An 11,478-nucleotide genomic window follows, 5' to 3' on the forward strand; every position below is an offset into this window, starting at 1 on the left:
CCTCAAGGGGGGGTGGGGGGGAGCATCTCACAGTTCTTTCATTCCCAAGAGTGTACTACGCTGCCTCACACAATGAACACCATAACCAAGTCTTTCTGTCCACTATACCTTTCTCCTTTGTGGAGTATAATCTATGTCCTTGGATTCCAATATTTTATTTTTTAAAACCAGACAGAGAGCACTAGTTAGGACCTGGAGATTACACTTATCATGGAAAACTACTGACTTGTATCTTCTTTGTATTCTTTCTCCTTGGAATTATTTCACTACCTTCAAAATGATAATGATTACCATTAAAAATCAACAATAAATCTAGGCACCTGGTGGCTCAGTCAGTTGAACATCTGACTCCTGATACTGGTTTAGGTCGTGATATCGCAGTCCTGAGACTGAACTCCCGGTAGGGCTCTGGGATGAGTGTGGACACTGCTTGGGATTCTCTCTCCCTCTCTCTCTGAAAATAAATAAATGAAACTTAAAATAAAAATCAGGTATCAACCATAGCAGAGCCTACAGGGAAGACTGTAGCTCTATAGAGGGGCTCCTGGGTGGCAAGATCAGTTGTGTCCAACTCTGGCTCAGGTCATGATCTAGCGGTTTGTGGGTTCAAGACCAATGTAAAGTTCTGTGCTGACAGATGGGAGCCTGGAGCCTGCTTCAAATTGTGTCTCCCTCTTTCTCCACCCCTCCCCTACTTGTGCGTGCGCTGGAGCTCTCGCTCTCCCTCAAAAATAAAAAAAATTAAAAAAATAAAAACATTTTTAAAAGGCAAAAAAAAAAAAAGACGGTAGCTCTATACAATCCTAGTAACTCCCAATTCAACTTTCACATAATGTGCTCTCCTTTTACAACTGTCCTGAAATAGTAAACAACAAATCTGTTTTAAATCTGTTTAAATTTTTAAGTAACATCTCACTTGTTTTCAAAAATAGTGAACTCAAAAAAAAAGTGAATTCACGGCTTCCAGTGGCAGGGTCTGGGAATAGCAGTGGTAAGAAGCTCCCCTTGGAAGAGCTAAAATGAAGGCCACAGGGGAAAAATCCTCTGACCACAGGAGGAATGGAGAAATCTAGCAGAAAGTAAGCACTTCCTTTTGTCTCCATCAGGAGATGGTGATCTTTACTGCTGTTTAAAACATCTGGTTCTCTGCCATAAAATCTGTTGTCACCAATCTCTATAAAGAAGTGTTTTGGAGCCTTCTGCACATTCAGGAATAAACACAGTTTCGGGAAAAAAAGGAAACAAAACACATAGTGGGGCTCATCTCTTTACTTCCTGTTACTCAGCCATTTCTACCTTACTCTGAGGTCGGAGTAAACCCAGCCTAGAATTCTGCCAGTCTGCTCCCCAGTCTTCTGTTCTACCTTGACTTCTATACCACTTACAATTAAACCAACTCATAAAAAGGAGAAAAGAAAAAAAATCACAAAGCGGAATCAGAAACCATTAGTTTCTTCCCAAACCTAAAACTTCCAATAAGAATTAGCAAACCCTAATGCATAAAAGAACTCTCATTTGGTATTTATTTAAAGCAACAAAGCTAAACTACACACTATTTTTATTTTGAATGATGACGAAGGGTGAAGTACTTATCTAGTAAAATTAATGTGAAAACTATACATACTTTATTTTTAATATTTTGAGAGAGAGAAAGATATGAAAGAGTCACAAGCAGGCCTCTTGCGCTGAGGTAAAGTTAATCTCACAACTGAGACTGTGACCTGAGCAGCTATCAAGAGGTGGAAATGTAACCAACGGAGCCACCCAAGCACCCCTTAAGTTTGTGTTTATAATTCACGCAAAGCCAATGTATATCACAATCCAGTCAAGCGGGGGGGACGGACCAAATTACACATTCAGAATAAACGTGATAATAAGAACAACTGTGCAATTTTTATTATTCTCGGCAAAGTACTCAACTCATACGTAAGCAAACTCATACGTAAGCAATTTCTGGGATTTGAGTCCTTCCATTTCTTTTTTAAAAAGGATAAAAAAACAAACCTCTGAACATGAGACTAAGAAAAAGATTTTAACTACCTAAGCCTATGACAGAGATAGCTTTCCAATTTCCTGATTTACAAACTGAGATATGATCTCTGGTCAAAACTACAAGACGATAAAGTTCAACAAAGATAGCCAAGATTAAAGGTTACTTCTGTACAAAAAGAATCTTTTTCATGTGGTTGTTAGCCTCTAGCACCTCCAAAGACTAAGAGCAATTATCATCTAACATTTTTTTGGATAAATTAAAATTCCATGTATTAAACCCCACTTTTTCCTATAAACTTTTGAAAACGTGGAGACTTGTGTCACACTGGGATGCACAATGTAAATTCACTTTTCCTTGTCAATTAAAAATAATCAATCCTGGGGCACCTGGGTGGCTCATTTGGTTAAGGGTTTGACTCTGGCTTAGGTCATGAACTCATGATTTGGGAGTTAGAGCCCCGCGTTGGGCTCTGTGCTGACAGCTCAGAGCCTGGAGCCTGCTATGTCTCCCACTCTCTCTCTGCTTCTCCCCTGCTTGCTGTCTCTCTCTCCCTCAAAATAAACAAACATTTAAAAAAAAAAAATCAATCCTATTTATTCATCCAAATACCAACATGATTCAATCTGGTTTTCCAGATATAATTTACAGAGCCTCAACTATTTGAGATCATTGTACTTTCCAACTTTACCTCACTTAAAAATCCCTGTATATCTTCAACATCTTTTTATTCATTCTTATTTCTTAAAATGTTTCCTCTACATTTGCCTAGACTAATTCCTGAAGTATATCCACTCCAGCTCTCATGGGAAATTGCTCTATATCAACTGGCACTATCTTTTCTGAATCTCTTAATACCAGTGAGAGGGAAGTGGAGGACAGAAAGAAAATTAACACATATACAAAAGTAAGAGAAAAGAACGTCACACTGGGCTTCACCTTACAATATACTTCAATTTCAAAAGAACTTAAAAAAAAAAAAAATCAAAGGAACTGGTTCCTTTGGCTATTTTGATACTTTTTTTTTTTTAATCAACAAAAGGAACTTTTGGTTCCTTCCTTGATTAAAACTTCAGCTTTTAGTTAAGTACTCAGATTTGTTTGCTCACTTTTTGGTTAAAGGTTCAGTAAATCACTAACTAGTATAATACAGCTGCCCCTAAAGCACACAATCTCAGGCTACAATGTCTAAAATGAGCTGACAATTCTACTCTACTTTGTACAAGTTGAATACTGGATGAAGAATAAATCAACATTACAGGAAGGTAGATTTAGTTTCATATAATCCCAAGAATAACCAGAATAGAGCTACTTCATAAACAGCCGGTCAATGTAGGTATTTATCCCAGAGATACAATTCTGCACAATTTAGCAGAAATCTAGTAAAACAGTCTATGTCTAACAATGTTTAGGTTGCTCCAACACTAGGATTCTAGAAGTCTACTAAACAAGAACTAAGTCCTTTGATTCCTATTCCAATACTCACTCCATATATTCCTATCTTTAATGATTGAAACCCTATGCATTTATTTGGGCCCAGATATTGTCCCCCTGAAAATATTTCCTGATTCAATAGACTATAACTGTCTTTCCTCTGGATTCTCAAAGTACTTTTTGTTAATCATATTGTTCCCTAAATTACGAAATGTGCATTAGTCTTCCTTATCTCTCCTCCACTCTCAAGTGTTATAATCTGAGCTCTCCCTTAAATATAATGCTCCAGAAAGTCACAATTCCGAAAACTCCAAAGACCTCCCTCTCCCTCAGTCTTCCACTTGTCTACATTAGCATTGTTGATAGCCTACTCCTAAATGCTTCTTGATTTCTAGGATAAGGCAACTTTCCTTCTCATCAAAATGCAAAAGTTCTCAAAATTCTGTCTCTCATATCTACCTAAGAGGATAGCTAATCTGTAGCATGAACTCAAATTTTACATTTTTAATTCCCTGCTGAATACCTACATGTAACCTCATAGGTTACCCAATATATGCATCCCTTCCCCAGATACACATAAAAGTTTTCCTTATTTCTGGTTAATGGTACCACCATCTTCTTGGCTCAAATGCTCAGTCCTAAGTGATTTTCCTTCTTTAAGCTTCAAACAGTGAAATCCTAACAACTCAAGTCTTTTGCATTTATCCCACCCTTTCGGCTCCTACTGAATTATCACTCTTACACCTTCAAGTCTTCAAAGCTTCTTTATCATGTGCAGCATTCATTACATAAAGGAAAATCCAAACATCTGCATTCATTTTGAAATATAAGGCTTTACACAAAAATCCAGCCTGAAATTCATGGTCCTGACCAACTTTTCAAATTTGTCTCCCATCACATCTCTCACCTCTGTAACAAAGTCTGTGCTCGAAGAACACTATGCCACTCACCATCGTTCCCCGAACCTGAGATTTTCATTCTTTAGGCCACTGTCTTACCTCATTCAACATAAGCTGGGTGAATACGTGGGAGAAGACAAATTCTTTCAACAGTTATTGAATGTCCACTCTACATGTGCCAGAAATTATGCAAGGAAAATAGTGAACATGAAGGACTTGATCTGCTGCTCCAAAGAAATTTAAAGTCCAGTTGGAGACAGAAGTCCTAAACACAATTATGTGATAAATGCTACAGCACTACCACAAAGAATATACCACTTGAAAACTGGAACAGGAAGAAATTGGACATGCAGAAAATGAGGAAGTGGATATTCCAAGCCAAAGCTAAGAGAAAAGAATTTTTAGGGGATGACCATCTCCACAAAAACTTCTGCCACCAAATCTTTCCCCTATTCATTCTTCAAAAACCTGCTTAAGATCTCATTCCCATCTCCCTCTGGCTTTCTGGGCTAGGTCCATCAGGCAGGATTAACCATTTCTTCCTCTTAGTGTTATGTATCTCTTTTAGCTCTTATTAATGCATTTAATCCTAAGAATATGTGCACATGTGTATAGGCACACCCTTCTATTTGGAAGACTCCTCTGTGCTGATGCCAAGCATAAGCCTGGCAGTGTTATGCTTCCAGCAGATGCTCAGGAGACAGTTTTTGTAGCATCCACCACTGCTATGCACAAGATAGGATTAAAATATCTATTCTGATACTGAAGTATCTGTTTAAAGTATCTGATTAAAGCATCTGTTCTGATACTAAAGACCTCCTAAAAAAATAGAAGCAAACTACTAAAATACAAAGATATTTCAATAGCTAATGAATAAAACTATAGAGAAATGTCAGTGAATAGATTAGACAATTAAAATCATTAAGCATGCAATTTTAAGCCATTTTTAAAGTTAATCATCTATGAACATGGGCATATTTATATGTGAATGTATGGTATACAGTCACCTACATGAATACATGCTACTCCTGTAGTATGAAGTTAGAGAGTTTTGACACTAAAGGTCCAAACAATCAAATACAGTATAGCAGTTTGGGCACAAATACTTTTAAGAACTTTCAGAACTTTAAAATCAGAATTTAAAGCTCTTAATTTTAGAACTTCTAAGAAATTTCAGGGGCGCCTGGGTGGCTCAGTTGTTGGACATCCGACTTTGGCTTGGGTCATGATCTCGTAGTTTGTGGGTTTGAGCCCAATGTCAGGCTCTGTGCTGACAGCTCGAAGCCTGGAACCCGCTTTGTATTCCGTGTCTCTCTGCTCCTTCCCCGCTTGTTCTGTCTCTCTCTCCAAAATAAACAAACATTACAACTTAAAAAAAATAAAAAATTGATCAGCTACATACAGAAAGAATAATAAAGAGCTTACTGCCTAGGATCCTAACTAAGGGGCACTGCACTCTCCAACATCAAGGTTTTCCAAAAGGTGATTTATAAAACACTTGATATGCTTACCTGATAGAATAAACTGAATGCCAACTATAATATAAAACATCAATTCCGTGCAGTCATTAAAATACTTTCAAAGACAAGAAAAACCATCAAAGAGACCACACACTGAACACAAAATTTACAAGGTACAATGTAAAGGCTATGCATGCACTTGGGCAAGAAAATGAAACTAATTTTTTAGATCTACTATAGCCAAAGTTATCAGAGAAGATTACAATAGGAAAGACAAGGGAGACTGCATGGCTCAGTCCCTTAAGTGTCTGACTCTTGATTTAGGCTCAGGTTACGTGACTTCACGGTTTATGGGATGGAGCCCCACTTGGGATTCTCTCTTTCTTTCAGCTCCTTCCCCACTCACAACACTCTCTCTCTCTCTCATTCTCTAAATACATAACTTAAAAAAAAGATCCCAAGCAAAATAATTTTGTATTCCATCAGTTCTCTTTAATATCAGGGATCTCTGAAATGGCATCTCCATTCTTATTAAAGGAACTTCTCCATTATCCACAGTGATAAAAATGGCTAGATCTACATATAATCATAAAATCTAACTATAACTGTTAACTTCAAACACCTGCCTGCAACCATCACAGTATATAAGCATCAAATGGCACAATCAAAACTTCAGTCTTTGAGGAGCCTGGAGTGTCCTGACCGCCATTTATAAAAAGTGATAACTGCCCAAGTAGTTGGGGGGGGGGCAGTGGGGATTTCACTCACTGCAAATTACTGACATGAAATTTCTTGTCACATTTGGTGGCTATTTCAATGCCTGGAGAAAAAATAACCAAAATGAAAATTGCTAAGAAGCTGAGCTACTATGTCATCTTTTTCAAAAGTAGGTAATCAGGAAACCCCAAAAAAATGACAATTACAAAAATTTTTTAATCTACAAAAAAGATTTTTTCAGCCTGTAAGATTACAGGTACTGTATCTTGATTCCTATAAAAAGAATAAGAGCTCTAGTTAACAGGAGGCAGTTCCTTACCAGAAAAAAAACTATGTGACCAAAGGCTATGTCTATGCTAGGACCCAGCTAATTTATACTGGTACTTAACTACCTTTCTCCTCTAGAGCCCCTTACTCAGACCTGGAGTCAAAGTAGTCAGGCCTAATCCCTTTGTTACTGAGCCATAGACTATTCCCACTCTTAACTTCTAATCACATAATACTGGAACTTCCTGAAACTCCAGATGACTTTACCAATCAAAACAGCAATGAATCTTCCTCTTTTTTTAAAACTTTTTTTTTTTTTTTTTTTTTAAATTTTAAATGATCTCTACATCCAACATGGGGCTGGAACTCACAACCCTGAGATCATGAGTGGCATGGTCTAGGGGCGCCTGGGTGGCTGATTCGGTTAAGCCTCGGACTCTTGATTTCGGCTCAGATCATCATCTTATGATCTCACCATTCGTGAGCTGGAGTCCTGAATGGGGCTCTGCGCTGACAGGGTGGAGCCTGCTTGGGATTTCTCTCTCCTTCCCCAACTCATGCTGTCTCTGTCTCTCAAAAATAAATAAACTTAAAAATTTTTTTTAAAGAGCGGCATGTTCTACTGACTGAGCCAGCCAGTCAACCCAACAATGAATACCTCTTTAGGGCAGAAACCCTCAATTTGTTGTGGCAGACCATAAAATGAAAGCATCACAAACCAGAACTAAGTACCAGTGGCAGAAATAAATAAAACGTAGTTGTGGATTCAGCCTTTCCTCACGCCCCAAAAGTTAGGAGGCAAATTTTAAAGTTCAGAAGCTCTTAAAAGTGACCAAGCATTACGGTGTCTCTCTTACCTCCCCTACTCACATGCTCTCTCTCAAAAATAATAAACATTAAAAACAAATTAAAAAAGGGGGGGGCACCTGGGTGGCTCAGTCAGTTAAGCATCTGACTCTTGGTTTCAGCTCAGGTCATGATCTCATGGATTGGTGAGGTCAGTCCCACATCAGACAGAGCAGAGCCCTCTTGGGATTCTCTTTGTCCCTCTCTCACTCAAAAAAATATAAACATTAAAAAAATGAACAGCTCCAAGTGCAAAAATATAAAAAATTCTTTTTTAAGTCCAACTGGTAGCTTATTTCATACTGTTGGGAGGAGCTAAAATGCAGAAGACCGTAACAAAAGAGGAAAAAAACCCAGAGTCATCCCCAAATACCCACAATGATATGCCAAAATAAGGTAAAATATCTAGAAATTAAATGATATGAATATGTTGAGGCACAGCCATCAAGAACGGAGTCAATTGCTTCTGAAGCCAGTCCAGGGTTTTGGGAGGAGAACCAATCTGTCTTAGCAGCTCTTAATCAAATGTCTACCACCGCAGAGTAGCATAACAAAGTCAGTTTTATTGATGAAATTCTACTGAATTTAAATTCAGAAGCCACCCTCAAGTTTGTACCTATCAAACACAGCCTTTAAAAGGGGTTATTCCTTGGGGCGCCTGGGTGGCTCAGTCGGTTAGGCGTCCAATTTCAGCTCAGGTCATGATCTCAAGGTTAGTGGGTTCAAGCCCTGCATCGGGCTCTATGCTGACAGCTCAGAGCCTGGAGCCTGCTTCGGATTCTGTGTCTCCCTCTCTCTCTCTCTGACCCTCCCCTGCTCACACTGTCTCTCTCTCTCTCTCTCTCTCTCAGAAATAAATAAAACATTAAAAAAAATTTTTTTTAAATAAAAGAGGTCATTACTGGGGCGCCTGGGTCGCTCAGTTGGTTAAGCATCTGACTTCAGCTCAGGTCATGTTCTCAAAGTTCGTGAGTTTGAGCCCAGCATCAGGCTCTGTGCTGACAGCTCTGAGCCTGGAGCCTACTTTGAATCCCATCTCCCTCTGTATCCCTCCACGTTGGTCAGGAAGTGTCTCTGTCTCTCCCTCTCTCTCTAAACTAAACAAAAAAAAGGGGGCGGTGGGGAGTCATTCACCACCTCCGTATCAACTCTGTGTAAAATGTGGGGGAAAAGTCTTAACGCAACCTAAGAAAAAAATTTGAATCCTTAAAAAAAAGTTTATAACTTTTAAATATGTTTTTTAATGTTTGTTTATTTTGAAAGAGTGTGTGTGTGTGTGTGTGTGTGTGTGTGTGTGTGTGTGTGTAGGGGGGGAGAGGCAGTGAAAGAGGGAGACAGAATCCCAAGCAGGCTCCTGCTGTCATGACCTGAGGGGAAATCAAGAGTTGGACACTTAACCAACTGAGCCACTGAGGCGCCCCAAGAATCTTCAATCCTGATAATGGGTAATCAATAATAATAATTCTTCATAATAAGGAAACTGTTAAGAATCTAAATGCACAATTAGTTATTTACAGATTTCTCAGCAACTGTTATTGAAATTTTTATTTTTGTTATCTCATAAGTAAAATATGGGCAATGAGTATTTCCTGCTACCAACAGTGCCATTATTACTGAAAATTCAAGAATCGGCTGCTCAGCTACTAAGAGAACACCATTTAGACTAGCAAATTAAGACTTACTTTCTTCTTTCTTCTACTTCTGATCCCTAAGAACCCCACAAGCATTGACTCACTTCACTCTTAACACTTCTTCACCACTAATATTTTAACCCCAAATATTAAAAAACCTGAACCATAGCAGCTTTTAATAGGCAATCTATTTGAGGTCCTTATCCTCCCTACAATCCCTCGACAGCCTTTCAGAATTAAAACAGTCTCTAAAGATTAAGTTATAACATAAGGATCCACCATGACTAATCCTAAAAATTTAAGAAAACAGGAAGGTACTATCACCAAAGAACCTACACATAATCCAGGTCTAAGTTCAAACTAATCATATCGTCTATCTTTTAAGACCAGGAATTTTGGACATCAAAAGTATCACTGGATACTAAAAGGGCCAAATGTTTACTTAGAAACTTTGTTCACATGCCTAAGGCTATATTAACTGCCAAATATGGAGCTGGACAAGGAATTCCCATCTTCTTTCCCTCTAACATACGGGGTTCCCTAACTGCGGTTTATGATTCACAGATCCAGGTAAAGGCTATGCTCACATTTGGAGGACTAGAACGGTGTGTGGAGCTTTGAACCTAAAAACCAGTATTTTTAACCCAATTTGAAATGATAACAATTATATGGGGAGGTGGGGGTCAACTTTACTATCATTCCAGCTTCCGTGCACAAGTTTTGTTGTTTTTTTTTTTAAAAGGAAGCAAAAGTACCTACCGTCAAAAAAAAAAAAAAATCTGTTAAGAAATTAGGTATGCGTTGGGGAAAAAATTTGATCTATGCGGAAAACTGTAAATGCAAATCTATATTCGCTCCAAATCGGCACAGAGCCATCTTAAGAAATCCGCTTTTTAAAGACGCAGATAAAATTCAATCAGAGTCGACTGACAAAAATCAACACAATATAAGGAAGCTTATGTTCGCCTCCTAGACTATCTTCCCGCCCCCACCCAAAAGTGGGGGAAGAGGAAGAAACCCATTTCCCAACCACTCAAAACATCTTTTCTACTCCTGGGTCAAGAAGGGATTGCCTGCATAAAAAGAGTAGGAAGACGTACGTTATATATAGAGCCCAGGTTTCTGAATACGTTGGGAATAAACCCAAGGAGGGCGGGAGGGAGGTCAAAGACCGCGGAACACTAGATACTGGGTAAGCAAAGCTGCGGCTGCCTTCAAACCCGGATTCTGTTTCGGTGCACAGAAATGGTGCCCGGAGGCCGCTACTTTCGCATCTGCGTCGCTTCTGCCTCCGCCGACACAGCCTCTTTTCCCCTCCCCCACGGGCGGGGCGGCGACGGCCTCCCCGCTCCCTTGAAACCGGGAATAAGAGACGCAAACGGCTCGGAGACCAGGCTGGTGGGCTCCTCACCCTAAAACATCCTCTCCAGAAAGCCCACTCCTCCACGTCCCGAATTACGCCTCCACCAGAGCGCCTTTGGGAGCTGCTGCGTCCCCTTTCCCAGCTCGCCACCTCATCTCCAACAAATCCGGGCCCCACCTGTGCCGCGGAGCCCTCCGTCTGCACAACGCGCGCCAGTCACCTCCCTTCCCACGCGGCCTCCCATCCCTCACCTGCAAGGAAAGGCTCGGCTTCTTCCACGCACACAACGGCAGCGTAGGCAGCCGGCAAGAACAATGTCTCTCTCTACCCGGACACCTCCGACACCGGGGCTCACGCACAGTACGGTTGCCTCGAGCCGCGGCGCGCGAAGGGAATGTCCCCTTCCGACCACCACACCGACCTCCCTTCCCGGCCCCCGTACACACCTCCAACCAACAGCGGCGGCGGGTACGTCGCGCGGAGGTCAAGAGGAGAGTCGCCGAGGACCGGCTGCAGTAGATTCTTCTCGCTCGCAGCCCCCTCCCTCCGACAAACCTGAAGCCTCGGAAGCCGGAGAGCCGCAAGCTCGCTTCCCTCACAACCACCTCTTCCCGGGCGCCAGGCGCTGCGGCGAACGACAAGGAACACGGACGTCCCGCCCCCTTTGCCGCCGCCCCCTCTTATTGTTTTACCCCTGCCGAAAGGGCTGGGGAACCCCCCAGCACGACTTCAGCCAATCACGCATCTCCTCCGCGAGCAGGACCCAACCTCCTCGCGTTTCTCTGCGGAGCACGCGCAGAACGCCGCCGCGCTCACGTACTCTCGCGCCCAGAAAGCCGGGGAACCGGAACCGGCCTGGAGCCGCGGCGAG

General features: G+C 41.0%; 1 protein-coding gene across 2 annotated transcripts in view; it reads right to left on the reverse strand.

Annotated features, from left to right (window-relative positions):
* G3BP2 (G3BP stress granule assembly factor 2) overlaps positions 1-11,274 on the reverse strand; it is a 28,903-nt gene extending 17,629 nt beyond the window's left edge. The window contains exon 1 of one of the 2 annotated variants that reach the window (XM_077750380.1): positions 11,054-11,274. The gene's annotated coding sequence lies outside the window, so the exon portion shown is untranslated. The remainder of the gene's footprint in view (positions 1-11,053) is intronic. The other variant, XM_077750388.1, reaches the window with a different exon arrangement.
* Positions 11,275-11,478: the final 204 nt, after the last annotated feature.

This window comes from Crocuta crocuta, unplaced genomic scaffold (assembly GCF_008692635.1).
Source record: "Crocuta crocuta isolate KB4526 unplaced genomic scaffold, BGI_CrCroc_1.0 scaffold1, whole genome shotgun sequence".
NCBI lineage: Eukaryota > Metazoa > Chordata > Mammalia > Carnivora > Hyaenidae > Crocuta > Crocuta crocuta.